This window comes from Etheostoma spectabile, unplaced genomic scaffold (assembly GCF_008692095.1).
Source record: "Etheostoma spectabile isolate EspeVRDwgs_2016 unplaced genomic scaffold, UIUC_Espe_1.0 scaffold352, whole genome shotgun sequence".
Lineage (NCBI taxonomy): Eukaryota > Metazoa > Chordata > Actinopteri > Perciformes > Percidae > Etheostoma > Etheostoma spectabile.
The window spans coordinates 878760-884314 of NW_022605591.1; the positions used below are offsets into that span (position 1 = coordinate 878760).

General features: G+C 37.7%; 1 protein-coding gene across 1 annotated transcript in view; it reads left to right on the plus strand.

Annotated features, from left to right (window-relative positions):
- The first annotated feature begins 2619 nt into the window (after positions 1-2619).
- capgb (capping protein (actin filament), gelsolin-like b) overlaps positions 2620-5555 on the plus strand; it is a 15196-nt gene continuing 12260 nt past the window's right edge. The window contains exon 1 of the mRNA XM_032511289.1: positions 2620-2630. The gene's annotated coding sequence lies outside the window, so the exon portion shown is untranslated. The remainder of the gene's footprint in view (positions 2631-5555) is intronic.

Consider the following 5555-nt stretch of genomic DNA (forward strand, 5'->3'; position numbering starts at 1 on the left):
TTCTTGTTTGCTTTTAGTGACTTTGTAAACCTCTCTGCAGGAGGCTCATGTTCATTTACTGTGGATGAAGGGGCAGGGGATGGAGGGGAGAGCTTTTTATTTTCGTCCCCATTCTCCACAAAAAATGTTGCCATAGCGGCAACTGCTCTTTTCACTAACATGTTGCATGCCACCAGGTTGGGACTGTGCTTCGGTTAAAGGTAGAGGGGCAAAAAAGTTGAGTGCTCAGTTTGGGGTTTTCACTTCTTGGGACGCCAGAGGGCAACATTTGTCCTTCTGTTGGCCTTTTTCTTTACAATGGCGTGGAACAGTGTATTTTCTTTTAAGCAGAGGTTGTCCAAAGAAACAGCCCTTTTGGCTTCTCTGTTAAAAAAAAACCTTACCCACTACATTAGTGTGAACTTTCTTTTTGAATATGGGTGCTTTCTCACATGACTCAACCTAGTTTGATTGTGTTAGGGAACTGTCTGTACGCCTGATAAGGGAAACATTTGTTTTTCCTTTCCCTTGTTCCATTTTATCATTCGATGCGGTTTCTCAATTTATTGATTAGCTGGGTCTCCTCCCTTCTTCATCCACAAGTGATCTTCATTTCTGAAATCAGTGTTCCTTTTTTTCTACCAGTGTACATACCTCTAATGAGGGGAATCATGGGGGGGGGGGGGGCTAACTGGGAGTCCTGAGGAAATAAAACACAGCCAGTAATCCTTTGGGTTATGTTCTGAAAATGTTAAATGATTTGTCATGATTTTTTGAAACTTCAAGATGGTCTTGAATTGAAAGGACTGCATCTTCTGGCCTTTGAGATGAAGCAGGTTTGGTAATTGCACTTAGTAAATACTGTGGTGGACCTAACCCCAGACATTGTGATTTATTTTTTATTTTTTTTTGTCCACTATGCTTGCATCTAATCCTGTTGTCTTAACTGTGTGCTGTCCAGTCAATTCAGGACATCAGGACTCCCAGGTTGTATGAATGTGTGTATGCGTGTGCAGTTAGTGTGCGTCCGAGGGCGAGACAGGGTTTCAAACTGAGGAAAGACTTCACGTGTCTGGGCAAAGGAAGGTTTAACTTTAAATTGCCACTGTATAAAAATCTGTTCATTATCTGTATCTTTGTTCTGTTTGTTTTTTGACTTGGAAAAAATGAATAAAAATTTTACTACATGTCTGTCTTTTTATGTACTACAGCAGTGAAGATGGTGATGTCAGTTTTGTGCTACAACAAATGCTACATTTTACAGCATTTGGGGGGAAAAAAAGGTAACATTTAGTAGATATGGAGATGAATACCTGTATACTCCTGCTTTTTTGTGCAATTGAGGCAAAGTATTAACTCAAGTGCTGTACTTCAGAACAATTTTGAGCCACTTACAGGATTATTAACATTTGATGCCACTACTACTGCAACACTTATTTAAGATTTCATATAAAACACTTGTCTCAACAACACAATGCAGCATAGATTTAAGTTAAAGTATGAAATAGGTGGAATAAGCACAACAATAACCACATTAAAATATTGCTTAAACAGCAATGAATCCTGAATAATATGTCTACTACAGCCTAATATAATTATTCAAATATAATTGCTCATTGTTTTACTGTTGGTTTAAAGTCAATTTTGCTAATAATACTTGTGACTTGTCACTTGTGAGAATTTTACTCATTTGCATTTTTGTATTTCTAGTTTTATTAAGTGAATGTTATTAATACTCCGTAGTTTACCAAAATCACAGTATGTTTGTGCATGTTAACAGACTTCTCTTATGATGTATAGTTTATTGAGGCAACAGAATCACTTATAAAGTCCTAATGGGAAACACCTGCACCAGTGAACCATGTGACCTAAGCTGACAAGCTCCTTCTTCTAGGGGGCGTGCTCATCTACATGTGAACTTAGTTTATTTGAAAAAAATAAAATAAAAACAGGCTAGTTTGTCTGTTGACTGGCTGATTTTTAGAGAGATGATTTCAGGCGAATATCTCTTCCTCTCATTCTGGAAATTGAATTTACAGGTACAATATGAAAAGTTGAGGCTGTAATTTTTATTAGCTGTCAATCACTAATTGACCTTAGTTACCTTCCAAACTATAGCTAGCTCAAGCTTTTGTAAGCATACTGAGTGAGCACATAGAACATTAAACAGATGCCTAAAACATTAGCAAAACTGTACTTTAAATGAAATCTTACTGTAGTTCTCAAACCCCTAATATGGTATTTGTTTTGCAACAGTCCTAAAGACTATTGACAGTGATGGGCAAGTTACTTCCAAAGTGTAATACATTACAGATTACTTGTCATTTGAGAGTAATTAATTATATTACAATATTACTGTCTCTGAATTGTAATGCGTTACACTACTTTTGCATTACTTTTGAATTACTTTCACCAAAATAACAGCAGAAGTTTGACTCAGCAGCTAGTGTGAATTTCAACACCGGATCAATAAAGGCTCCTATTTATCCACTTCATAGATTATTCAAGCACCCATATTATGCTTATTTTCAGGTTCATAATTGTATTTTGAGGTTGTAACAGAATAGGTACATGGTATCATTTTCAAAAAACACCATATTTTTGTTGTACTGCACATTGCTGCAGATCCTGTTTTCACCCTGTGTGTTTAGGTCTCTGGTTTAGCTCCAGTGAGACATCTCACTTCTATACTATCTTTGTTGGGAATCGCACATGCGCAGTAGCTAGATAAGATCCCATCAGCTAGATAACGCTTTCTCCTACTTTGACAGTCCAAGGCAGGATTAGCTGGTAGACTTCTTCTAGACGAGGGCCACTAGTGGAATACCTGCAGAACAGGGACAGGAAGTAGTTCTTTCGGAGATTATGGTCAACTAGTGGCTGTTGTAGCAGTGTTTTGCCATTGAGAACGAGCTAGCATGCTATGGTTAGCCACCTCGTCTCGGCTAGTGACGATTCTGAACAGCTCACACTGAAACTGAAGGCAGAGGACGTTCAGAAACCGTATCTCACTCAGAACCGCATGAATAGTTTTTTTTTTCCAAGTTTGTATGCGTGTGGAAGCACCAGAGACATAACACCCCAAATCCCAGTGTTTTTTTTCATAATATGGGCACTTTCCTGATGTATTGTACAATTAATATGAATATGCAAAGTAACTACAGCTATAAAAAAAAGATAACCAAAACATATAATAGGCAAGTAGGAGAATGAAAATACTAAATTAAAAGAACCTTACAGTTGTAAGTATACAGCATTGTTGTAAATTATTTGTTTAAAGCACTTGAATAGGAAATTCATGTTGTTTTGTTTAAATCAGCCTAAAGGAAATTGTCAATAATAGTGTGATTAAATCTCTTTATTTACAGCTGATATGTGAAAATGTACACAACTTTATTTGTTTAACAGTAATTTAGTTTTACGGCGAAAATCACAGGAAGTGCTTTTATTTTGAAGTATCGTACACGGAAGTTGTTGTGTACTCTTCGTACATATGGTTGTCTTGCTAGCTTACTGAGATGAGAATGAGACGCGAGAAGCAAAACATGTCCGTCTGCTCACTTTCTTGTTAGTAAAACTGCGGCATGTTGAACAGTAAATAGTCGTTCGAAGCCATTCCATTCCATGGATAGTAACTCTCCACGGCTGATACAATGTAATGATATTACACGTAGCAAGCCCTAAACTTTAAGTCCCGACATGTTGATATCTGTCTGTGGCTTGTTCGTACAGTCTCCGGTTCTGGCTCTGACTACGGGAACAGAGACGGGAAAGCTCCCTTCAGCGCAGCGTAATAACTCCAGAAAATAATATCCATCCCGCAAATGTATCTGCAGTCACCTCAACCATCGAATACAGCAGCAGGAAATAACATTCACGGCTTTTTTTTCCTGTGAAGAACTGTTTTGAGGCGTTGGGGAATTCTTAAAAAAAGAAAACACAACTAAACGTTGCGTTAAAATACGTTGTAACTCGCGTTACTGAGATTGTAGCGAGTATATTACCGAAATGTAATTAGTAATGCGTTATATTACTGCGTTACAGAAAAAGGATGTTGGCCTACTTGCGTTAATTTTGTAACGGGGTAGGCTAGCCTACTCCCAACACTGGCTATTGAACCCTAAAAGGGATTAGCAAGGATTCTTGTCCTGAAATGGGTTGTTCAAGTAACGGAGACAAGAGGAGAATTACATCCACAAGGAAGAGAAAAACATTCAACTGCTCAACTGGACCAACATTATAGTTCCAATATAAAAAGCTTTAAAATCAGGTTTGTGTGCAGGCCATAGGGCTGTTAGGCTACTTTGTCTAGTCATTTTACCTCCAAAAACTGCACGATTTTTCATGTCTTAATATTGTTTTAGCTCCATCTCCATTGTTTGTGACATCTCCCTTCTCCAGCAGGTAGCATCTTTGCATTGCCATCCCTGACCACCAGATGGAGAGAGGGCTCTGTCATATGTACAGAGAGGTTTCCACTCAAAGCCTAAAAAAGTAGCCAAGGTATGACCAGAAGTTATATGAAGAGGATTTTTGGTATGGCATACAGCTCTCCTGTTGAGAAACTCCCTCTTATTTCACACTGTGTGTCGTGTGCTTGTTTCAGCTCCTCATTATATGATATTTATAGCCTACTGATATGTTTTAGTATTTCACTCACCCATAGTTGCACATACTGTGTGTGCTATCTTTGGAAAGTTTTGGATCTCTGGTTGTGTGGGTTTAGACAATGTTTGGTTGAGTGGTACTTACACAAAGTCTTCTACATAAGAGTGACATGACATTGTCATGAATACATGACAGAGTCATGACATATGAACCCTAACCCTAACTCGTCATGACAAAACCGAATGACACTAAGGGTTATGTCATCAACGTTTATGACTTGTTTATAATGTTTATGACACGTTCATGACAGTGTCATGTCACTCTTATGTAGGTAACTTCAAGTAAAGTGTATCCCATTACTTTTCACATGATAATGTAAGAGGTATAATTCCAGTGAAATGAAATCCCATCAGCTCCTTCAGCTTGTTGACAGTGGTCTGAATCCTTCAGGATAGTAATCTTCACCTGTGGAAAAGATGAATCACAGGTTTCACTCTCATATAATCTGAGGCTGCCCTGTGTTTCCTACACACAGGGGTGTGTTTGACTGGGGGAATCCATGTATGACTTCTAGGTGTGTTTGGATTGGTTGCTGGGGTTACAAACACCGTGGTATTGAGTCATTAGTTGTTAGGAAAGTTTTTAAAAAGAGATATTTTCAAAAACCTGTGTTAAACATTATGTACAAGGAGACTAGAAAGAAATTCATAATAATAATAGAAGTTAGTGGTACTAAAAAGCTGAGAGTTGGAGGTTAGAAATTTACATGTTTTTGTGATTTTGAGTTTTAGTACGAAATTTTTGTATTTCGTAAAGAAGGTGTAATAAAGTTTAAGTAATAATCAGATTGAAAATGAGCGGTTAATCAGCTGGACAATGAACTTTTTATGTTGCTAGTTTGTATTTCCCCATCCACTCAACATCCTGATTCAATCAAGTTTCCGCACTTTTTGCTTCTTTTGTGGTAG